The 25,020-nt window shown below is 43.8% G+C and overlaps 1 protein-coding gene across 1 annotated transcript in view; it reads right to left on the bottom strand.

The window, feature by feature from the left end:
* CDC27 (cell division cycle 27) overlaps nucleotides 1-25,020 on the bottom strand; it is a 2,763,676-nt gene that overhangs the window by 725,006 nt on the left and 2,013,650 nt on the right. The gene's annotated exons all lie outside the window — the stretch shown is intronic.

Raw genomic sequence — 25,020 nt, 5'->3', positions numbered from 1 at the left:
CTATAAGTTTAAAATCATGGTACTAAGGTTTTCAAAACAAAAATCTGGGCATCCAGCTGTAAAACAATTTTGTTTTGTGGTTTCTATTTGTCCTCTACAGATGTTCTACAGTTTCTCAAAAAAATGACAGATGTCCTAGTCACTTCAGTTAGTATTTCTCCAAAGGCAATTAATAGTTAATCTGTGTAATAAAAGTGTAATCACAGTCAAAGGAAAGAAGCATTACAGTTACAATTTCTCTTTAGTAAAGTTAAGTGTTACAAATGTGCCACCTTCTTTGGAGATGGTGACTACAGCAGTAAACCCATGATATCTGGATAGAATTCCAAACAATACTTGGTTATCCCTGGAAAGTGGGCAGTTACATGATCCCCTGTAGGACAAAATAGTCAGAACTTGTCTTACTCCCTTCGACCGTGCTCCCAACTTGCTGACTCTGGTGAAGGTATGGACAGCAGCCCATTCAGCAATCAATAAACAGCTTGTGCAAAATAATTTCCAAAGTAAACTGATGAAGTTGCTGCTGTTCTAATAAAAAATAGTTATGACAGTGCCATACACTTTAATACGCAATATCCATAGCAAAAAGAAATGAAGTGTGGCCATCAATTCTGACACTTATTACACAGAGGTCCTCTTTATCTTTCATAAAGGACACAAAAAACATTTTCCTAAAGATAAGTATGCACAGGCTAGTACCTTAGCTATCTAGGTGTATCCGCTATATGCAAGAGATTTTCTTCTTCACACTGGCAGTTTGCATACAAAACTGGGCTCTAAATAGACTGATTTACAGACTGCTGAGATCACTTTAGACAAAAAAGGAAGACTAATCTTAAGATACACATTTCATTATAAAAGGATATGTATAGGGTGGATTACCCACAAATCCTGCATAGACTCCCTACTTTTTCAAAATAGTTATCTATAAGTCCACTATGTCAGGTAATTCAAATGCAGAGTGTTGGGCTTTCCAGCATGGAACATGAATCTCAAGAAGCAGAGATAGAGGAGGCTTTAAAGTACAGGATTCCTTCCAAGAAGGCTTTCATAGGGGATTATTCTGCCCTCTAAGGAAAGACTTGTATACAAGCAGAAACTGTGGAGATGTGCTTTGATGTACCTGATGAAGGAATATTCCAAGTAGCAAGAAAAACAAAATGTAACCAAAAAAAATACGAAGGAGCCACAGAGTACACCGCAAGATTGTATATTTTAATGGTGCCTCCTGGTACCTCAGCCGTAGCCTTCAAGGAATAATAAACACTACCAAATGCAGTTAATTTATATCAATCATCATACTGAAACTGGTCCCATTAATACTTCATTACTGGACCAATTAAAAAACCTCCATTTTTGTTAAAGTGCCGTATTATTAAATACATGAATACAAATGTGAATAAAATACAAATACAGATTCAGTACAAATTCAACCCCAAATGCCCCCATTAATCATGCTATTCCTTAAAGCCTATATTTTTAACAAAATGCCATACATACTGTACTGCCTAAATACACGTTAAGTATATGAATTTTATTTTTACATTTTAAACATGGAGATTCAATTCCAAATTCAAACTAGTAGGATGTAATGTCCTGATTTATAATGAATTTAGTTTCCAATGATAATTTCTGTGCAAAAATATCATCCTGACTGCAATTGGGTTTACCCAAAACGTTGAAAAATAAACTAGTCTCAGATCCCCCATGAGCAGTATGGAAGTGGAATGTCACGGGACTATCTAACCTATGTCTAATGTCCCCTAAGTGTTCCATAATGCATGTTTTAACCATTCTTTTGGTTTGGCCAATATAACATTTTGTGGGTGTGCATCCACACCCTATTACATATACTGCTTCACAAGAACAGCAATTGAAGCTAAACCCTGTTATATAAGCATTTCCATTGATCTTTTTTCCATTTAAATTCCTCATCCTGTTACAAATTTTACATCTTCCACAAGGAACACTCCCCAGTCTGACTTCAAAAAAGGTTTAAGATGATACAGGACCATACAGACACAATAGATTAACGGTTCCCGCTCCTTTGTGACAGTCGAAAAGTCAAACATCTTCTGCAGGTATGACATACTTGTAAGCAAAGTCTTCTGGCTTCCTTTAGTATATTCAAGACTTGGCAAAATAAGTAATTATAAGAAATTACCTATATCTGAAGCGGATAGACATTCCTGCAAAAGGGGGATGTAGGACTCTACCCTGCAGTTGCCTTAGCAAGGACAAGCAGAGGCAAGGGTCAGAAAAGATAAATAGAATTTCTTCTCTTGGGGAAATTAGCCATCTGTCTTGGTAAAAGAGGATCGACAAAAATGAGATGTCTGCTTTGCTTCAGTCAGTGGTACTTTCTGAATCACAGAACTGAGGGGAGGAATTATGCAAATTTTGAGTACATGGTAACAAGACATCCATTACATAAACTAAGTAGTAAGGCAACATGGAGCAAAGGTCTGGATCGGACTGCTGAGATGTATGGCAAACATATAATTCTGCCACACCCCAGTTTTGTGCAATGTCCTGAAGTGAATCAAGCTTCCATTCACAGCCTAAACCATCTTGCATGCTGAGGGAACCTTAGTTGGTTCCTGTAGTCATGCAAAATACTGTGGTGAAAGCTGTACTGTGCTGAGTGGCCCAATGCCAGATCAAAAATTTTCTGCAAAGTAAGAATGACGTAGTGCCCTCTTTCCTATCTGCAGTAATATAGCACTACCACAACAGCGATGTTGTCCATACTGATTTGAAGGAGGCAAGAATGAATGAATGATGCCTTAAAAAACATCGAAGCAGTGGTACTGTACTTTCTTCTACATCAGTATGCGGTATGAAAACCTTTCCTGTTGAGAACAATTGCTTTGCACCAAGACTGCTGATATGGGCTGCCCAAGCGTAGCCTAAACCGAACTTCCTCAGCTGCTGAGTTACTTGCAAAGTAAGTAGAGGTATCATTTTGGAAAGGTTGACAGGATCCACCCACCACATAAATTCCTCCATTACAAAGTGCAAGAAAGAGAAATCACCAACACTAGATAATCTGAAAACTGGTTTCAGATTTTTGGAAGTCCACTTTGGAATTCTTATGAGAAGTCTTACATTAGGAATTGGAAGGATGCAAGATCACAAACATGCCAGAAACCTTAGGTACTGCCTCACTGTAAGAGTCTGATGTTGAAAGAAATCTCTCTTTACATTCTCAGTCTACAACTGTATCGGTTGACGGCCAGAAAGACTTACCTGGACAGAGTCTCTGACAGCCCACAAAAAAGTCACAGAAGTTGCAGTAGTCAGGGATGGTTTTCTGCAGGTTACTCTGATCTACTATAGGTGATTTAGCCACACCGAATAACATTGATCTGACACCCCAACCATGTGTAAAAATGGGAAGGGGAGGTTGTTGATAATTACTTTGATATGCAGGGGACAGCATCAAAGAAATTCTTAGTCTGACCTGCTGGGTAACAGCTCCTGTACTCTGATCTTAAAAAAAAAACACCATTATCCAGAAAAAGAAAAATTGCCAACTTGTGTCCACAAATCCACAAACAGTGGAAGGTATCTGGCACATACTCAGGGGACCAGAGACAACTCCAGTGACAGAAGAAAACTAAAAATTATCTTATTGGCAATGTGCAGGTTAAGTACATTCCCTGTCCAGAGCTGGCATATAGGGGCCTTACATTATAAGTGAGGAATAATGTTTTCAGTGCTAGCATCATGAACATGTATGTCTCAATAAATGTGCTCTAGTTTTACAAGGTTAGTACCAGTCAACTACACTGCATCAAAATACACAAGAGTTCAAATGCTCATCCATTTTGGCATGAATCTCAATAATGCAAGTAAGTAAACGCTGAACATGTACTCAGGTACATCAGTAATTAATGAATTTGTGATCAACACAAAACAGAGTTTTTGCAAGTGAGAAAGTCCCCAAACATACCCTCCATTTGTATATTCTCACTTAGTAGTCACTCCAACTTAGAGAAATGGTGACCATTATTACAAACGCTTTTAGAAATGATCACACCTTCTCTGTTACCTGCTGACCTTGGACTATAATCATTAATAACATTAGAGTCTTAAGGCATTACAACAATTAGTGACCAAAGACACGGGAAAGTACAGTTGTGTACACCTATCATAAATGTAGATGTTCGAGTGTCTTCACTGTTGCAGTCATAACTGTAGGGTGCTCCTGCCGGCAGGCAGCCCGAGGTCAGCCAGAATCCCAAAGTCTGGGTCCGGCGTCGGCTGTACAAGCTAGTACCCTGACGTCAGTACGCTTTGGTACATAGCCCTCAGCCGACGCCATCTTCTCCAGCCTTTCTTGCCCCAATAAAACAAAAATGAATCCAACAAGGAAACACAAATACACCACAAAAAAGGAAAAGGTAGAAAAAAGAGGGGATAGGACGGAGGGAAACCCCGACTGCAACAGTGAAGACACTCGAACATCTACATTTATGGTAGGTGTACACAACTGTACTATGTTCTTCGTGTTTCACTGTTGCAGTCATAACTGTAGGGTGGAATCCCAAAGCAGTGTAAAAGGGGAGGAGGCTTTAGATAGAAGAAGGGGAGGCAAGAATACCCTGCAAAACAGCAGAGGCAAAGCCTGCCCTGGTCTTAGAAAACAGAGGGAGATTGTAGTGCTTGGAAAAAGTATGCACAGAACTCCAAGTGGCAGCTTCCAAGATATCCTTGGTAGGGACTCCTCTGAGGAAAGCTGTAGAAGTGGCAGCTGCTCTAGTAGAATGACTTCTAATGGTACCTGGAAACTGTTTCCCATGATGAGTGTAACAAAATCTGATTCCATAAGCAATCCATTTGGAAATAGTTTGTTTAGAAATAGGCTCTCCAAGAGAACTGGAGGCAAAAGAAACAAACAATTGATTAGACTGTCTGAACTCTTTAGTCTTGTCCAGGTAAAATCGTAATTGTCTGTGCACATCTAATGAATGCAAAATCCTTTCCCCTATATTTTGAGGATTTGGAAAGAAAGTAGGAAGGTGAATTGTCTGATTTAAAGCCACTTTCGAAATCACCTTAGGCATGAAAGTAGGATTGGTCCTCAAGGATACTCTGTCCTGATGGAAAATAAGGTATGGTTCCACAGCCATGAGAGCTTGCAACTCTGAGACCCTTCTGGCAAAGGTCAATGCTAATAAAATGACAGTCTTCCAAGATAAAAACTTGATATCTGAAGATGCAGCAGGCTCAAAAGGAGGCAAAGTAAGTTTTTCTAAAACATAATTAAGATCCCAGGCAGGGACAGGAGGGGTCCTGGGAGGCCGCAAATTTTTAGCCCCTCTCAAGAATTGCTTCACCAAAGGATGAAAAAAAACAGGAGGATCAGAACTGAAATGAGCATAAATAGCAGAAGCATGAATCTTAAAGGAAGAAAAGGAAAGTCCTTTAGATAAAAGTTCCGAAAGGTAAAGCAAAATAGGAGAGAGATCAGGAACCAGAGGATCCGAGCCTCGGTCCTGCATCCAAATACAAAACCTCTTCCATTTAGAGGCATAGGATTTCCTAGTGCTAGGCCGTCTAGCTTCCAGAAGAACATCCAAAACTTGTTTGGGAAGACTAGAGGAAATCAAATTCCTTTGAAGAGCCAAGCTGCCAGGCAAAGGGTCTTGAGATTGGAATGTAGTAACTGACCCTGATGCTGGGACAGAAGCGAAGGGTTCAGAGGGAGAATCCAAGGAGGCCCCAAGAACAGGTGTTTTAAAGTTGGATACCAAAACTGTCGAGGCCAATTTGGAGCAATCAAGATGAGGAACTTGGGCTTGTCCTGTTTTATCTTCAGTAATACCCGAGGTAGTAGAGGAAGAGGAGGGAAGGCATATCCTGAAAGGCTTCTCCAGCTGAAGGACAGGGCATCCACTCTCCAAGCTGTTTTGTGGAAGGACCTGGTGCAAAAGCGAGGCAGCTGATGATTGAGATGGGATGCAAACAGATCTATCTGGGGACATCCCCAAACTGCAGTAATCCTGTTGAATAAGTTGGTGTCTAGCATCCATTCGTGAGGATCTGAAATGTTTCTGCTCAGGCTGTCTGCTAAGAGATTCTGTTCCCCTGGAATGAATTGAGCCTGGAGATGTAGATTCAAATTTAGAGCTGTGTCCCATAAAGCCATAGCTAGTCTGCAAAGGGTACGAATGAGAACCCCCCTGCTTGTTGATGTACCACATGACCGTGGTGTTGTCTGTGCGAATTAGCAGAGGCCCTGGTTGCAAAAGGTTCTTGAAGGCTAGAAGGGCATTTTGAACTGCCAACATTTCCTTCAGATTGATGTGCCAGTGAAGATGGTCCTTTGTCCAGGTTCCCTGCTGGCAATTGTCTAGAAAGTGTGCTCCCCAAGCATAATCAGAGGCGTCCGTGGTTAGGATTTGAGTAGGTTGAGGTAGACGAAAAGGCTTTCCTTCGTTTAAAGTGCATACCCTGGACCACCAGAGGAACTCCCTCTGAAGGCAGGGGATCAGAGGAATCAGAATATCCAGATCGTGGTAATGCTGTGACCATACACTTTTCAGATACCATTGAAGCTTTCTCATATGAAGCCTTGCGTTTGGAATCAACAGAATGCAGGAAGCCATGTAGCCCAGAGCCTGCAGGAATTTCCTTGCAGTGAGCTGGGATAGAGTTGCCAAGGTGCTGAAAGTAGAAGCCAGCTGAGTTTGTTTTTCTGGAGTGAGGAAGGCCCTTTGTAAGGTTGTATTTAAGAGGGCTCCCAAGAATACCATTTGTTGAGAAGGGATCAAATGTGACATTTTGTGTTCACTGAGAATCCCAGTAGGAGGAGAAGACGTTGAACAAAGTCCAGATGCTGAAGTAGAAGATCTTTGCTGTCTGCCTGAATAAGGCAGTCGTCCAAATAGGGGTAAATCTGGATCCCCTGAAGTCTGCAGTAAGCCACTACTGGTGCCAGGCACTTGGTAAAGACTCTGGGCGCAGTAGATAAACCAAAGGGCAGTACAGAGAATTGAAAGTGCCTCGAACCTGCCTTGAACCTGAGGAATTTCCAGTGTTCCTGCCTGATGGGAATGTGTAAGTAGGCTTCCTTTAAGTCCAATGTCACCATCCAGGCGTCCTGAGAGAGCATTGGAATTAGTTGCTGCAGAGTAAGCATCTTGAATTTTGGAATTTCCAAAAAGGTGTTTAGCACAGAAAGGTCCAGAATAGGTCTCCATGAGTTTTGTTTTCTTGGAACCAGAAACAGTCGTGAATAAAAACCTTTTCCCATCTCTGAGAGTGGAACAGGCTCTATGGCTCTCATGGCCAGAAGAGCATCCACTTGATTTAAGGCCTCTGACCATTGATGTTTTGGCAGATCTGGCCAACCGTGAGCCCTTGGCAAAGTGTGAAAGTGGAATTTGTAACCCTTTAAAATCACGTCCAATACCCTTCTGTCCTGGGTAATATGAGTCCAATTTCTGTAAAAAAGAGACCGCTGTCCTCCGAGAGGGGCATCCAGGTGAAGGGGTCCCGTAGCCCAACCGAGAGAGTCATTGAGTTTGCTTTCTTTGAGATTGGGATCTGTCTTCTCCCCTTCTAGGTGAAGAAGCAGTCCATTGTCTAGATCTGTAAGAGGCCTGATCTTGACCACGACCTCTGGAGCATCTATATCTTCCCCTTTGAGGCCTGTCAGACGTGGGAAAGGACCAATTTTTAGAGGGCCAATTCCTGGAAAATCTAGGAGGCTGAACTTGCAAGAAATCTTTTACAGTCTGCATAGACTTTGCCTTTTCTTCCATCTTTTAAATAACTTCCTCAGCCTTGGATCCAAAAAGAACATCATGTTGAACAGGGGCATCTAATAACTTAGCCTTAACCTGTTCAGGTAAACTTTGTTCACGAAGCCAGGCATGTCTCCTGATAACAGTACCAGAGGCTGCAGCCCTGCAAGAAGCATCCAAAGCATCAAAACCACAATGTAAACTATGTTTGTTCACTTGTTCAGTAGCATGCAAGACATCCTGAAGTTCCTTATCCTCTGCACATGCAGGAAGGAAGCAAGCTTTTGCTTTAAAACAGACAAAAGAAATTGCTGATACTTAAACATAAGAAACTGGCAATTTAAAGCCCTTACAGACAGGGTAGCAGAAGTATATACCTTTTTCCCCACCTGTCTAAAGCACGAGAATCCTTCTCAGAGGGAATAGGATTTTTAGAAGTAGCAACCTTAGCAGCCTTAGAGCCCTGAGAAATAGTTTCAGGATCCAGAAGGGTTTTAAATAAGAATAAATGAGAGTCAGGAACCCTATAAAATCTATCAGGCTTAGAAGGAGCAGGAGGCATGGAGTCAGGATTCAAATTAGCCTCAGAAAAAGCATCATCTACAATGTCCAAAACAGGAGGGATAGCTAAAGGCCTATGCTGAGGAAGAAGAAGAAATTCCCTAAGCCTCTTCTTGGAAGCAGAATACTCCTGTCCTTCCCAATGAAAATGTTCCCTCATCTCATGCAAGGTTTCCCCAAAAGAGAAATCCTCAGGCGGAGAGGCCGAGGGTAAAGAGTCCTCAGCATCCGAATCCTCATAAGGAGGAAAGGAATGGTCCTGATCTGAGGAAGAAACAGAAGATACAGAAGCCTGGTCAGAGGAATCCAGAGTAACATCCTGTCGAGGCCTTTTCTCAGGAGGGGGGGTGAGAACCCCTAATCATTGTAAGCAAATCTTCAGCCATCTTTAATAATTGCTTCTGTGTCCTGGGAGTAGATTCAGAAGCAGCTTGAGCAGGAACTTTAGACTTAACAGGAGTCTTTGTCTTTGCCTTTGAAATAGTGATGTGAGTAGGCCTGAAAACCCCCTCAGAAGCCGGTACCTGCACAGCGGTTCCGGACCCATCTGAAGGAGCGACGTCCGAAGGTCCTGCAGCAGTTAAAATAGTGGGCCTTGATGGCTCCCCATGGGAGTCCGTATTGGCCATCGGTTCAGAAGTGGCGGACAACAGGGGCTGCAAAAGCGCCTCACTGACGACAGCTGAACCGGACGCTGGCTCCAGCTGCAACGAGTCCTGTTTGGACCTCGGAGGCCTGATTTTGTCTTTGCGCTTCTTTTGAATTCCGGTAGTGTCCGACGACATTCTATAATTGAAGCGTCTGCCAAAATAATTTAAAGCCCAATCGTACCGGCGCTTGATAGTACGAGAGTTGAACCTGGCACAGAACCGACAACAAGAAACGTCGTGGTCAGGGCCTAAGCAAGGTAGACAGTAAGAGTGGAAATCTTTATGAGGTATTTGTTTCCCACACGTTATACAATTAACTTTTTCTGACATCGGAGGAACAAGAAAAAGATTCCCCAACGGGGTACTTAGCTTTGAAAAGAGAAGTAAGAACTTCGGACCGACAACAACAAAATACGCTGTTCGAAAATCGCCAACCAACGACTTGCGAGCTGCTTTCCACCGCACGACAAGAAAGACTGGAGAAGATGGCGTCGGCTGAGGGCTATGTACCAAAGCGTACTGACGTCAGGGTACTAGCTTGTACAGCCGACGCCGGACCCAGACTTTGGGATTCTGGCCGACCTCGGGCTGCCTGCCGGCAGGAGCACCTTACAGTTATGACTGCAACAGTGAAACACGAAGAACATCTACTGTGCACCCTGTCCCTGTGAAAAATGAGGTAGAGTTGACTCACCATAACAGCTTACAAGTCAGACAATCTTCTTGCAGAGGTCAGAGCACTCAATAAAACAGTTTTCCATGTTAAAAACTTCAAGTCAACCAGGTTTGCTGGTTGATATTGATCGCTGTTAGTTTTTCTAACACAAAATTAAGATCCCAAGGAGGGACCACTGGTTTTCTTGGATGCCACTTATGCAAAAACCCCTTTCAGGAATATTTTGACATGAGACTGCATTATAAAGAGGATCCATGGGCAGACAAGCTGAAATGGACGATAAAAGAACTGTGACAGTTGAGTAAGAAAGGCCATAGGATGGTAACTCTCAAATATTGTAAAAACAGAGAATAACAAGCCTTAAATGAGTGCTGGTTATGCTGCTGGCCCCAACTAGAAAACCTTTTCTGTTTGCTAATATATGATTTTCTACCAAGTTCTGCTTCCAATAATACCTGCTGCATTCCCTCAGGAAACAAGTGCCTAAAAGGAATTAAGATCCTATCATCCAGGTAGTCAACTGAAGTTGACTGGTGTCAGAGTGCATCAAACACCACCTGTTCTTGTGCGAGTAGTTCCAGTCAAAGAAAGCTTGTGATAATTGCTCATGGCCATTTCCAAGAGAAGGGAAAATGTCATCTGTCTGGGCCAGAATGGAGTCACTACAATGATCCTGGGAGACTCCTTCAGTATCTGTAGAAGTACCTGGATATCAGTGGAAGGGCGAGAAAAGTAGAAAGGAACATTCTGCCCAAGGAAAAGAAAAGGAATCAGTCTTCCAGGCCTTCTTAAATGGAGTCCTGGAACAGAATCTGCTAGCTGAGTGTTCAGAGAGGAGAGAAGAGATGTACTTGAACTCCCCACAGATGGCACAAATCTTGGAAGACTCCCTGATCTCGTTTCCATTCAAAAGGGTCTGCTCTGGTCCTGCTCAGCAAGTCTGTCAAACTATTTTGCTCTGATGGAATGTATGATGTCTGTAGTGTGTGAAGCTATACCCCAAGCTAACATGGCTAGCTTGCACAAGGGATATGACCTGGTTCCCACTTACTAGATGTGTCACATGACTGTGGAATTGTCTGAAACAACTTGAAAAAATCCTAAGAACCAAAGATGATTCAGAAAGCTGAGTGCCTTCATCAGGGCAAGCACCTATTTTATATTTGTGCGCTTGCATCTCTCTCTGCCCCACACACCTTGCACTTTTACCCCTCCCGAAACTGCTCCCCAAGGAAAGTCTGAGGGGTTTGTGGTGACCGACTGTTTTGGAACAGGGAGGGAGAAAGGGATATCGGTTGTCTCCACCAAGTGACTTGTCTTCTGACAAACCCCAAAATTGGGATATGAAAAGAGAAACTGTGTTGGTACTAGGACCAGAGAGTCTTCAGATACCACCGTATCTTTCTCATGTGGAGTCTTGCCAGGGGTATCATGTGACTCATAGAAGCCATGATACTTAAAATCCTGGAGTATTCCCATGCAGTGATCAAAGTCAGAGTGGAAAACCCAAATAGCAGCTTTTGGAACTGTGGTGTATATCTAACATCCCAGAAAAACAATCCTGTGAGGAGGAGTCAAGAAAGATGTTTTAATGTTTTCTTGGAATTCCATATTGTAAGAGATCTCTCACCCAAGACAGAGACGCCGGACACTCTGCAAAAGACTCTGCGAAGAGAAAAATGTTCTCTCAACATGGAATATGGATACCCTGTAGATTGCAATGCGCTACAAACAAAAGTTATGTAACTTACCATAATGACAGACCTCCGCTGTCTGCTTTCATCATTCGTCAACAAATGGGTCTTGGATTCAACCACAGATCAGTCTTCGGCCACTCAAGTGTTTAGCGCCCAAGCGTAGGCTCCTCCCCTTACCCACAACCCCCTGCAAAGCCCAACATTACCTCTGAGTTTGGCAAAAAATGAAGACAACTTTATAATAGTAATAACACAATAGTGCTACTATCCAAAGGTAATATGCATGTTGGTAAATTGATCAGAAGTTACACAGTGCATTAGAAAGCCTTCTGAGAAGGTTAATCCAGTTAAACCTGTATAAAGGAATAATGAATTCCATAATCAGGAATGGGATAGGTTGGAGAGGAGTTGAGGAAGGAAGCAAGCAAACAACAGAGATTTATAATTATATTAAGTACATAACTTTCATACTGAATGTCTCTTCCATCTGTTCAAGGGATGGGACAGTCTCCAGCTTATATAAAAACTGGGTGGATTCATGGAAGGATATTCCAGACGACAGCAGAACCAAAATCTGCCCTGCCTCTTGACATAAGATTCAGTTTATAATGGGGTATGAACATTTGACAATGTGTGAACTGTACAAATGTCATCCATAGATGCTGTAAAGAGAAAAAAAAATGAACAGTTGAGGTTGCTACAGATCTTTCAGAGTGAGCTTTGACAAGTCTGAGAAAGGCTAAACCTTTTCTTTGCATACATGTATAATGCAAGCAAGCAATCATCTTGATAACATGACTTTAGAAACTCCATGATCCAGGATATCTGCTGAGGACATAAAAAGTTGTTCAGACTTTCTGAATGCTTTTCAACAGTGGATGTTAAAACAGAAAGGTCCATGAACATCCAACAAATGCAGCATGTATTCTCCCTTTCTGGAGATATTCAGGAAGAAAACTAGGAGATTGATGTTCTGATTTAAAGTGGTCCAGGTAGTTACTTTTGGTAAAAATGAATGATTAGTTTGGACAGAAACTCTGTCCTTGCAAAAAAAAAAAAAAAAAAAAATATATATATATATATATATATATATATATATATATATATATATATATATAGAGAGAGAGAGAATGAGAGAGAGGTTTACAAGAGAGTATGGAGTTCTAATACCCTCCTGGCAGAACTGCCATTAAGAATAACATTTTCCATGTTAAGAACTGGAGGTCCACCTTTAGCTCAGGTTCGAATGGTGGTCTAGCGAGTGCTTGAAATAAAATAGCAATACCCCAAGGAAGGGGTGGGGTAGGATCTCTAATAGGAGGTTTGAGAAGAAATGTCCCACTCAAAAAGGATTTAGATGACCTGAGAGAGAGGCAACTGGGGGACTGATTCTCTCCGATGTGGAAACTAGAAACAGTGGACAACTGGACTTTGATAATAGAGTAGCTGGTACCATTCTGAAAAAGACATGCTAGAAAGTCTAAGACTGTTGGAAGACACCCCAAGAAAGGGTCTGAATTCCTTTGAGTAGCGCACACAGAGAATCTTTTTCATTTACGCTTGTAAATCTTCCTAGTAAGATGGCCTCTGGAATGAAATGAGAATGTGGATCACTTGTGAAGAAAGCCTGGACTGACTAGCCATTATTGGAAATGGAGAAAGCAAGTGGCTAACTTGAAGGCTTGAACTTCTGGGAGAGGCAGGCTGGACGTGTGAGAAATTAAATTGCACTGGAATCCAGTACCCACAGAGTGCGTTTCAGGTGAGGCTACAGGCAGGGGAACCATGCCTGTAGAGGCCAAAAGAGGACAATGAGGATAACACCCTCTCTTGTTTGAAACAATTTTGAGATAAAAGTCCAAAAAAGTTGTAAAGAAGGCCAAAGGCCAAGTGTGGATCTGTGTTCCCTTGCTGACTCCCTCTCCTGGGGATAAGGGCAAAGAACCTGTTGCATCTGGTGTTGTGGACAGGCCTAAAAAGATCGCAGCACAGTTGGCCCCAGTAATAGAAAATCTGTTCTGCCACCTTTTGATTGAGGGACTACTCATGAGGCAGAATGATACATCTGTTCAAGGTGCCCGCTAGAATATTGGACTTCCCTGGATTATGCAGTGCTAGAAGAAAATGACTGAAAGATAATGCTCGTTGCCAAACACTCGTGGCTTCTTGGTATAATGGGTTGGATCGGGTTTCCCCTTGCTTATTGATGTAACAGACTACTGACATGTTAGTTTGGATAGATATCAGACATTGAGGGATGGAGTCCTGAAAGGCCTGCAGTGCTAAGACAAGTGCCCTAATGTCAAGAATGTTTATATGGAGAATGGCCACAGAGGGGGTGCATGTGCCTTGCACTATTTTTCCCTTGTAGTGCCCCCCCCCACCCAAATGGGAAGTGTCCATGGTCACAGTGGCTTTGGGTTGCAGAAAGAAACTGGCAACCTTGCATTACCATAGGGGATTCGTGCCACCAGCAAATATGACTCCGCCTCTATCACTAGGTGGGTTGTAAACTGGCTCACAGATAGAGCCCACAGTGTGAAAGTAGCAGACTCCACGCCACACTGCCGACCAGTCACAAGTGGAGTCCCACAAGGATTGGTCCTGAGTCCTTGCCTGTTTGCTTCTACTTCTCAGAACTCCAGGCCAACACGGAGGAACTCTGGCTGATCAATTTCACAGACTGCAAGCTGGGAGCCATTATTAACTCCCCAAGTGATGCAGACATCCTACAGAAAGGACTCACTGAGACCAATGACTGGTGTTGAAACCATGGCCTTAAGCTTAATGCCAAAAAAATGAGTCATCCCCTTTGGGAAAAACTCAGTTCCCACTAATGACCACATTGATGGGAGCCCACTGAACACTGAAGGCATTATAAGAGATCTGGGTACACAGGTTGACAGCAATGTCTCCTTCGGCCACCACATTCCCAACTGTGGTCAGAAAGTCCTTCTAAGGGGCACGTTTCATTACCAAGGGTTTTGCATTCAGGAAGAAAGAGGTCATCTTCTCTCTCTCTCTACTCTTCCCACATTAGGCCAATCATAGAGTATAATGCCCCATTTGGCATGCACCTCACTAGACACATGCAACAGCTGGAAAGGCCACAAAAGTACCTCACAAAGAGGATCCTAGGCCTTAAACACATGTCCTACTTTGCACTGTTCAGTGCTTTATTGTTTTGCCTGACAAGCAGCTTCTTTTGGGTGTTTACTAGTTTTATTTTGAAGCAGCTGTGAACCTTGAGGCTTACAAGTCCTACAAGGGAAGACTCAAACTCTAGCTATTTTCCCTCATATCGTCTACTAAGAGGCAATCTCTGCTTGACTTACAAAGCCATGTCTGACCCAGCACCGTTAGAAATGCTACATCTAAAGAAATCCCAATCCCTCTGCAACGCTCCAGAGACCTCAACTTCATTACCACAATCAACAGAACCTGCTGGAGGGACAGGTTCATAACCTAGAGACTGCCTATGCTCTGGAATAGACTTTCCATACATTTCAAACAGAGTACCTTCACTGGCCCTCTTCAAGAGAAATCTTGATGAGTACATGGAAAATAGAAAGTTCACACTGGGGATCACTCCAGTGGCTCTAGCTGATACAGGCACTGGGAACTAACACCAGGCGGCACGATGTCAGGGCACTTCTATGCTCTACGCTTTTAAAGGCTCCAAGGCCATTAGCCTAGTACACACCTACGAACCTATAAAATGTTCAACACACACTTGGGAATGACATTGGTTAGTGGCTGATGAACTACTGCACAGGCACCATCTACTGGAGTAACCTCATGCGGTATTTGGCGAGAGGGACCAAACCAACGGACACAGCTATCAAACCCAGCAAGTGAAGAGCCTTTTCTTGATTATGTTTTTTGGGATGAGAGAAAGACTTAAGCATGACTGTAGAGATGACCTGCTCTTTGGAAGTTGTGCTGTCTGAAGAATTGCTCCCAAGTGTGCTCCTATGAACTCTATCACTTGTACAGAAAGGAATTTGGACTTATGCAGGCTTACTGTAAGCTCAACGTCAAATAAATTTGGGGTGAGGAATCTCTTGCTTGGACAGACAGATTCCTAGTAGGGGCAGAAATGAGCCAGCTGCCCAGATACAGCAACACCTGGAACCCTTGCAGCCTGCAGTATGCTGCTGTCACTGACATGCATTTTTTGAACACCCAGGGGCTGTTGTGAGGCCAAAAGGGAGGGCACTGAACTGGAAGTGACTGGCTCCCAGCCAGAAGTGGAGAAACCTTCTGGACTGCCTGTCCATCTTGCTACGTAGTATACATCCTGTAGGTCCATGGACCAAATCCAATCTTTCACTCTCAGTAGTGGGTGAATGGACTGAGTTGTGACCATCCAGCACGTTGCTTAAGGTGACAAAGGTCCAAACTTGGCCTGAGCTCCCCAGTCTTTTATGGCATTAAAGAATCTTAAGTAAATTCCAGATCCCAGCTGGTCTGGTAGGACCTCTTGGATGACTCACTTCTTTAGCAGCTTTTGCATTTTCCTGCACGCTTGTTTTTGAAACAGTGGAAATTTTTATTTTATTTTTTGTATTTGGGGGAAGAGACAAAAGCAGACTGGAAAAGCCTTTGGATATTAACCTCTGCACCCATTTGTCATCCGTGATAGACATACAGGATTTAGGGGTGCAAGGATAAGTGCTCCCTAACTGCCACCACAGAATGGCAGTCAGGCAATCCTTCAGGATCACTGAAACCCCCTTGGTGAAAGGACCTCTCAAGTCTTGGCTTTACAGCCCACCTCTACCTCATGGGCGATTATCCATTATTCGAAGTCCCCCTTCAGCCACAGGGATGGGGGGGGGGGTGTGATCTGTCTCCATTAGTGTCAGGAGAGAACCCTTGTGATTTCTGAATCCATAGTTTCTTACCCAATCTTTCTGGTCCCTAGAAAAAGACCTCGGGGGGATGTGGGGGGTAGAAAACTATATTCCAGTGGAAGGGATATTTCTATCCTGTTCACTTTTGGTCACTGTTACTAAGTGTTGAGCCATCAAATAGGTATTAAAGGACATCAAAGTGCTCCACAAAGTCACACAAGTGCATCCAGGCTTTTCTCTTTATGGCAATGTCCAGGAATTGTTCTCTCGAAATGTCTTCAGTAGCGCTGGAGATCAGATGCATTGAGACACTGGACAGTGACTGTACAGTGGCAGAGACCAAGGTTTTCTTGTCTTCTGCAAATATAGACAGAGAGGGACTTCAAGATTTCTTTGTTTAAATCCTTCTGACAGCTTGTGATGTGTGCCAAGTTAATTCAGCATCCTCAGAGTGAAGGAAGCCAAAGCACAAGTCCGCTTCCTAAATCAATCTAATGCCCTCAACTCCCTACTGGGGGACACACAGAAACTTTTCCTTTAAAATCTCTTTTGTCTTCTGTAAGTGTGTACTGGGGCAGTCTATGTGCCTCCTTTTACATGTGTGCTTTTGAAGTGCATTCCCAGTGGGGTGTTCTAGAGAGGACATGGAAGAGATTTGTAAGATCCCTACATGATCCGCCTTTAGACTGGGTGGGCCCAGATGTCTAAAGTGTATTGAAAGACAAGGATCAGGACTCAGAGGCATTCTTTCTGGGACAGGTGGAGCCAAGCTAAAAACAGAAATCTGCTCATTCAAGTGGAGTGTGCTATCTTGACAGTCTCGAACTCTGAAGCCGAAGGAGATCTCCAGGTTTGGTTGGTGGGAGCAGAATCAAACTCTCCAGGTAAACCCTGGAACTTCACTCAGTGATGCAGGTGTTCAGCTGTCCAGTGCAGAGGCTCCGAGAGGAAGGGATGGCTCCAAAATCCCTGGAGTCAAACCACCCCCTCCCCGATCTGGTGCCAAGACTTCAGCTGAGAGATCCTCTTGGCTCTGATGATATTGGAGCTGTACAGGTCAGAGATGGAGTCAGAGCAGAAGACAGCCAAATTTTTGGATCCAGTGCAGACAAACTCTGGGAAATGCTTGGATCCTTAACTTCCAAGTCGGACAAGTGGATACAGGGAAGAACTACTACAGGATGAGAACAGGAAAGTACAGTTTTGTACCTACCATAAATGTAGATGTTCGAGTGCTAATACAGCTGCAGTAATCACAGATGGGTTTTCTGCCGTCAGGCGGATCCTCGGTCGGCCGAATTCCAAAGTCTAGGCCCGGCGTCGGTTGTTGTCGCTTTCTTTCCTGACGTCAGTGAGGCAGGGGTATACAAGACACAGCCGACTCCATTTTCTTCAGTCTTTCTTGCCCCAGATGTCAGGTGCCCCCAGAAGGAAGGCAATACATAAATTATATTTATATATATTCAATGCAATATAATCAAAAATCAGTAGTTGCAAGCAAATATACCACAGAAGGATAACCCAATCAGGTTGTATGAAGAGGGGTTAGGCCCTAGGCCTTTACCAAGAGGGGAAGGAGGGAGGGTAACCTGTACTGCAGCTGTATTAGCACTCGAACATCTACATTTATGGTAGGTACAAAACTGTACTATGTTCACCGTGCATACAGCTGCAGTAATCACAGATGGGTAGAATCCCAAAGCTACGCAGAGGGTGGTAGGCACTAGGTGGAACTGGGATGAGCCAGAATGCCCTGCAACACAGCAGTGGCAAAGCCTGCTCTAGTTTTGGAATATAAAGGCAGATGGTAGTGTTTTGTGAAGGTATGCACAGAACTCCAAGTGGCTGCCTCCAAAATATCTTTGGTAGGAACTCCTCTGAGGAAGGCTGTAGAGGTAGCTGTGGCCCTGGTGGAGTGGGATCTGATGCCTGTAGGGACAGATTTTCCATGATAGGAGTAACAAAACCGTATGCAGTGGCCTATCCATTTTGAAATTGTCTGTTTGGTAACTGGCTTCCCTTGAGCTCCTACAGCATAGGACACAAAGAGTTGTTCTGTTTTCCTGAAAGGCTTTGTTCTGTCCAAATAATAACGTAGCTGTCTATGGATGTCTAAGGAGTGTAGCAGCCTTTCCCCTTTGTTTTGAGGATTGGGGTAAAAGGTAGGTAAGTGTATGGCTTGATTTAAAGCTACCCTGGATACCACTTTAGGCATAAATGACGGGTTGGTTCGAAGGGAAACCCAGTCCTGATGGAAGATGAGGAAGGGCTGCACAGCCATGAGGGCTTGTAGTTCCAAAACCCTACGAGCTGAAGTAATGGCCAGAAGGAAAGCTGTTTTCCAGGACAAATATTGCAAATCTGTTGAGGCAGCTGGTTCAAAGGGAGGCAATGTTAATTTTTCTAGAATGTAATTAAGATCCCAGGCTGGCATTGGTTGTTTCCTTAGTGGTCTTATATTCTTAGCCCCTCTGAGGAACTGTCTTAAGAGTGGGTGAGAGAATAAGGGTGGATCAGTGTTGAATTCTGCAGAAATGGCTGAGGCATGGATTTTTATGGAGGAAAATGAAAGTCCACTGTTCAGCAGCTCAGCTAGATACTGCAATACCTGAGGCAAATTCAGTTTTCTAGGATCCTGGCCTTTTTTCTCATTCCAAGAGCAAAACCGTTTCCATTTTGCGGAGTAAGCCTTTCTAGTAGATGGCCTTCTGGCCTCCAAAATGACATCCCTGCACCTCTTTGGGGAGTAGGGTCTGTTGTGTTGTTAACTGACTGTGAAGAGTTTTGTAGCTGTGTTGAGTCAGTAGAAGAGGCATTACAGGTAGGGGCCAGGGAGGAGTATGCGTTAGGCTCCTCAGGAGTGGGTACCAGTGTTGTCTTGGCCAGTCTGGAGCAATCAGTATCATCTTCGGTCTGTCTGCTCTTGCTTTCAAGAGCACCTTGGGCAGAAGAGGCAGAGGTGGGAAAGCGTAAACTGTCCATGCTGCCCAACTGAATGAAAGGGTGTCCACTTCTCCAGGCCTTTGGATGAAAGGTCCTTGAACAGAACTTTTCCAATTGATGATTCCTGTGGGAGGCGAAGAGATCTATGTCTGGCCTTCCCCACGCTTGGATTATCTTTGTAAACACTTGAGGATGCAACTTCCATTCGTGTGGATCTGTCATATTTCTGCTTAGATTGTCTGCCAGCGTGTTTTCCAAACCTGGCAAGTACTGTGCTTGAAGTTCGATTTGCCATTCCAGAGCCAAGTTCCAAAGTGTCATGGCTAGTCTGCACAGGGGGTATGAATGTGTTCCTCATTGTTTGTTTATGTACCACATTACTGTGGTGTAGTCTGTTCTTATCAATAATTGTCCTGGATGCAGGAGGTCCTTGAAAGCTGTAATTGCATTTATCACTGCTAGCATTTCTTTTTGATTGATGTGAAGGTGCTTTTCCTTTTGGGACCATTTGCCCTGAATGCACCTGTCTGTCATGTGCGCTCCCAGGCGTAATCTGAGGCATCTGTTGTGATGACTTGATTTGCTTGAGGCTTGCAGAATGGGAGACCTGTGTTTGTTTGACATGCTTGGGCCCACCATAGAAATTCCTTTTGCAAACATGGAATTATTGGTATTGTTTCCAAACTGTGGCTGTGTTGAGACCATAGGTTTTTTAGGTACCACTGAAGTTTCCTCATATGCAACTTTGCACATGGGATTAAAAGAATGCAAGATGCCATGAAGCCCAGAGCCTGCAGGATTTTCCTTGCAGTAAGCCTGGTACAATTTGCTAGTATTTTGAAGTACTGAGCTAGTTGCCCCTGTTTTTCTGGCGTAAGATAGGCCATCTGAGTGTTTGTGTCCAAGTTGGCACCCAGGAAAGTTATTTTCTGAGATGGTGTTAGTCTGGATTTCTCTTTGTTGACTGTGTATCCCAGAGAATTCAGTAACGGTGTTACATAAGCCAGATGTTCCAGAAGTATGTGCTTGCTGTCCGCTTGGATCAGGCAGTCGTCCAAATAAGGATAAATTTGTATCCCTTGAAGTCTGCAGTAGGCAATTACTGATGCCAGGCATTTTGTGAATACTCTGGGCGCAGTAGATAAGCCAAAGGGCAATGCAGAGAATTGATAGTGAATTGAACCTGCAAGAAATCTGAGGTATCTTCTGCAGCTTTGTCTGATTGGGACATGCAGGTATGCCTCCTTGAGGTCCAATGTTACCAGCCAAAACTCCTTGCCCAGCATGGGAAGAAGTTGCTGTAATGTGAGCATCTTGAATTTTGGTACGAGTAAAAATGTGTTTAGGATGGATAAGTCCAAAATGGGTCTCCAGTCGGTTCCTTTCCTTGGTACCAGAAATAGCCTGGAATAAAAACCTTGACCTTGTTCGTGAGTAGGTACCTTTTGAATAGCTTTCATGTCTATGAGCTTTGAAATTTGTAGTTGTGCCTCTGCCCTTTGATTGTGTGGCAGGTTTGGCATGCCTCTCATTTTTGGAAGAGTGTGAAAATGAAACCTGTAGCCTCTGTTTATAACGTCCAGGATCCATTTGTCTGTTGTGACAATATGCCAATTTCTTGTAAATAATGCCAGCTTTCCTCCCAAGGGGGCTGCCAGCTGAGACTTGCTTGGCATGGAAAGGAGGAAGTCATTGGGTTTGTTTCCTGTATTGTTGTGCACTGTCTTCGCCACCTCTTGGTGCTGGAGTTTGCCATTGCCTGCCTCTATATGATCCTTGTGATTGTCCTCTGCCCCTTGTGTGCCTGTATCTACCTCTTTGGGGCTTGTCCGTGGCTGGAAAGGACCAGTTTTTAGAAGGCCAATTTCTGCTAAAACGTGGTGGTTGAACCTGTAGAAAAGCTTTGACAGATTACATAGATTTGGCTTTTTCTTCCATTTTCCGTAGTATCTCCTCAGCATTAGTACCAAATAGCACATCCTTTTGTAAAGGAGCATCTAGTAGTTTAGCTTTCACATGATCAGGTAAGATTTGTTCCCTAAGCCAGGCATGTCTACGAATGACTGATCCTGTAACTGCAGCTCTACTTGAGGCCTCTAGGGCATCATAGCCACATTGTAAGGTGTGTTTACCCACTTGTTCTGCACTATGCATCATATCCTGCAACTCCTTCAAATCTGGTTGTTCAGGTTGAGACATTTTATTTCTTAATTGTGATAACAGAAACTGCTGATATTTAAGCATATGGAACTGACAATTTAAGGCCCTCATGGCTAGGGTGGCCGAGGTATATACCTTTTTTCCCCACCTTTCTAAGGATCTTGACTCTCTTTCGGAAGGTAGTGGATTCTTAGCAGTAGAGACCTTCATTCCCTTGGGGCCTTGAGAAATGGTTTCAGGGTCAGCATTATGGCTTTTGTAAAGAAATTGGTGAGAGTTAGGAACTCTGTAGTACCTATCAGGCTTGACTGGGGCAGGAGGCAGGGAATCCGGATTAAGGCAAGCCTCCGAATAAACATCAAGTATGTCCAAGACAGGAGGTATCGCCAGAGGTCTGTGTTGAGGTAACAAAAGAAATTCTCTAAGTCTTTTCTTGGAATCAGAAAAGTCTTGGCCTTCCCAATGGAAGTGTTCCCTCAAGGTGTGTAAGGTTTCCCCAAAAGAAAAATCCTCTGGAGGAGATGCAGAAGGAATGGACTGCTCTGCATCAGAATCTTCAAAAGGGGAGTAAGAGTGTTCCTCTACATCAGAATGCTCTGAAAAAATGTAGCCCTGATCAGAAGAGGGAGAATCTTCCTCCAATCTGGGTCTCTTATCTGGAGGGGGCTGTGAACCCCTGATGACAGTAATTAAATCCTCAGCCATTTTTAGCATCTGCTTTTTAGGCATGGGGCCTGGAGATGGGCCCTGTGCAACAGGCCTCTTGGGATGCTTGGCTGATTTGGACTTAGTAAAGGCCTTAATGGAAAAGGAAGATGAGGGTCTAAAGACACCATGGGTGGAAGTGGACCTGTCCACATTTTGAGGCTCAGCGCTCACAGTGGCTTCGGTGGTTGTAGTCTGGGTATGGGCCGAGGTACCTGCGGTCTTGGTTACAGAAGACACCGCCAAAGAAGTGTCGTCGGTAGTCAGGGACTGTATAGGCGTCTCGCTGAGAACCGGACCACGTGTAGCCGGTTTTGGCGTGGTGTTGGTGGAGACCACGGGCCTCGTGTGTCGGTCCTTGTCCTTGCGTTTTTTGGACAAAATGGTAGTCGGAGTCTCCGACGACATTTTATAATCAAAGTCTTTACCAAAAAAGTGTTGGGCGAACTCCGCCCGACGCTTAATAGTGCGTTTATTGAAAGTAGTGCAAAAGCGACAGCCCGAGACGTCGTGGTCTGGGCCTAAACAAGGTATGGAAATCCTTATGCGGTATTTGCTTCCCACAAGAAATACAATTGTTAACTTTTTCTGACATCGGTCTGAGGCAAGAAAAGTTTCCCCAACGGGGTACTTAGCTTTAAAGAAGACTTCGGTTTCCAATATTTCGTAAATTCAGGAGCTGGCCGATCGGCACTTGCGAACTGCTTCTGCTTCGGGCACTGCGCGGCAAAAAAGACTGAAGAAAATGGCGTCGGCTGTGTCTTATATACCCCTGCCTCACTGACGTCAGGAAGAAAGCGACAACAACCGACGCCGGACCTAGACTTTGGAATTCGGCCGACCGAGGATCCGCCTGACTGCAGAAAACCCATCTGTGATTACTGCAGCTGTATGCACAATGAACATCCATAATTCCCAGGTCCAGCTGTGGTCAGGGCCAGGAGAACGCCCAAATGAATCTATGTCCTGAGGAATTTCCTTAGCATGCGATCAACATCTGCTTCAAAGAAGTTCCTGGTTGACTGGACTGACAGCAGGGAGGTGGTCATGGATAGAGGTCTAGACAATCCATGGCTAGTCCTTTCCTGAACGCCAACTGAAGTAGAGAAGAGAGTGGCTTTGGGAGAGGAGTTTTGGATCTGCTCAGAGAAAAGTGCCGCATCTGAAGACTTTGAGGAATTATGTGCCAACTCAAGGGAGTAAGAGCAGATGAATCAGATATCCGAGAAGAAACCCCTGTATCTGGCCCTACATCTTCCTATTCATAGTAATCGTGAAGCTCGTCAGGATAGGAAGCCTCTCTTTTTTTTTTACCAGAAACTACCTTTCTAGAAGGATCACTAGCCTGAATTAAATTCTGATCCAGACCCAGCAAACTACTCCTGTCTAAGGAAATTTGAGAAGGAATAGATAGCATGCTTAGTTTTTTGCTTCATTTTGACAGGACAAATTCGGCCAACATTGTTAGTGGCGGCAGCAGCAGCCTCCCTAGGGATGGGCACAACAGTCTAATAAGAGAGGGAAGCCATCCCTGTTCCCTCTCCTAGGCCCAATGACAGCGTCTTTTCCTTGCCCACTGAGAGAACCCCAACAGCCTCAGAGGATGTGGTCAGCCCTCGGTCCATAGTGGCTGTAGTTACTACACCAGAGGGATTTGGGGTAAAAGAAGAGTGATATGAGATGCAACAAACGGCCATAGCAGAGTCACCCACCTGCAGCTGAGGCAAACTGCTAGCCTGTTGTGGTGACTGTGCGCTTAATTTTTTTTTTTTTTCTTAGTGGCTAGTAGGACTGACTGTGACAGCAAGTTTGTTTCAATATCAAGCTGAAAATGGTGCCTCATTCCCAAGTAAAAACAAGTAGCAAATGCCAGTAAAAATAAAAAGATTTTAAAAGTCATTTTAATCCAGACAAAAGTAAAAAGCACTGTAAACTCTTTGTCAGACCCACAAAGTAAAATAATCAGAATTTCTCCACACAAAAATGTTTTTCAGCTGCTTTAAAAAATGTACTGACAGGGAAAAAAAGTACCTCTGTTTAAAGTAATGTAGAGTCTTGTGACAGTCCATTAAAGCAGACTCCTAGCTTTAAAATAGTTGTTGTTCATAGGTAGGTACTAGGCTATTGGCCCTAGGGCCTATATAAGCCTAGCCAAAGGTACCCTGGCTTTCGCCACCCAAGAAAATTATTTTCCTGTGCCACTGTCAAGCACAGCCACAGAAGTGATCCCTGGGGTGAATTTCCTATCTCCCGTCCAATCAAGATTTGTCTTGAAGAGTGCTAATGAGGATCTTTGTTTGATATAGATAGGTAATTTGTTCCAGAGTATAGGAAGTCTATGGGACAGCAATCTATCCCTCCAGCATTTTCTGTTTATTGCGGTGACGAGGTTTAGGTCCCTAGAGCGTGTAGCTCGTAGGGATTGGGATTTCTTTAAGTGGAGCATGTCTAAAAGCTCTGGGTTTGACATAGCTTTGTGTGTTAGGCAGAGATCGCCTCTGAGTAGGCGATATGCAACGGAGTAAAGCTGCAGTTTTTTGAGATGGTCTGCATAGGGCATCTCTTTGAGGCCGGTAATCCTCTTTGTGTGGTATTTCTGTGGCCTTTACAGTTGTTGTAGTTGTCTTGTGAGGTACATACCAAAAGGGGCATTGCACTCTATAATGGGTCTAATGAGTGACGAGTAGAGGGGAACAATGACCTCTTTTTTCCAGGATAAGAAACCTTTTGTGATGAGGTGTGCCACATAGAAGGATTTCCCGACTACTGTGGCAATGTGATTATCAAAGAAGAGACTACTGTCCACCTGTGTCCCAAGGTCTCATCACACTTTCGGTGTTAAGTAGACTACCACCTATGTGGTAGCTCATGGGTACTGAGTTTTTACCAAAAGGAATGACAATGCACTTTTTGGCATTGAGCTTGAGGCCATGGCTTTGACACCAGGCATCTGTCTCAGCAAGGCCCTTTTGTAGGATGTCCACATCGTTTGGAGTTTTGATTATGGCTCCTAGTTTG

This window comes from Protopterus annectens, chromosome 13.part0 (assembly GCF_019279795.1).
Source record: "Protopterus annectens isolate FY-2018-M chromosome 13.part0, PAN1.0, whole genome shotgun sequence".
Classification (NCBI taxonomy): Eukaryota; Metazoa; Chordata; order Ceratodontiformes; family Protopteridae; genus Protopterus; species Protopterus annectens.
Note: the sequence above shows the minus strand (reverse complement) of the source record. Positions and strands in the feature narration are given on the sequence as shown.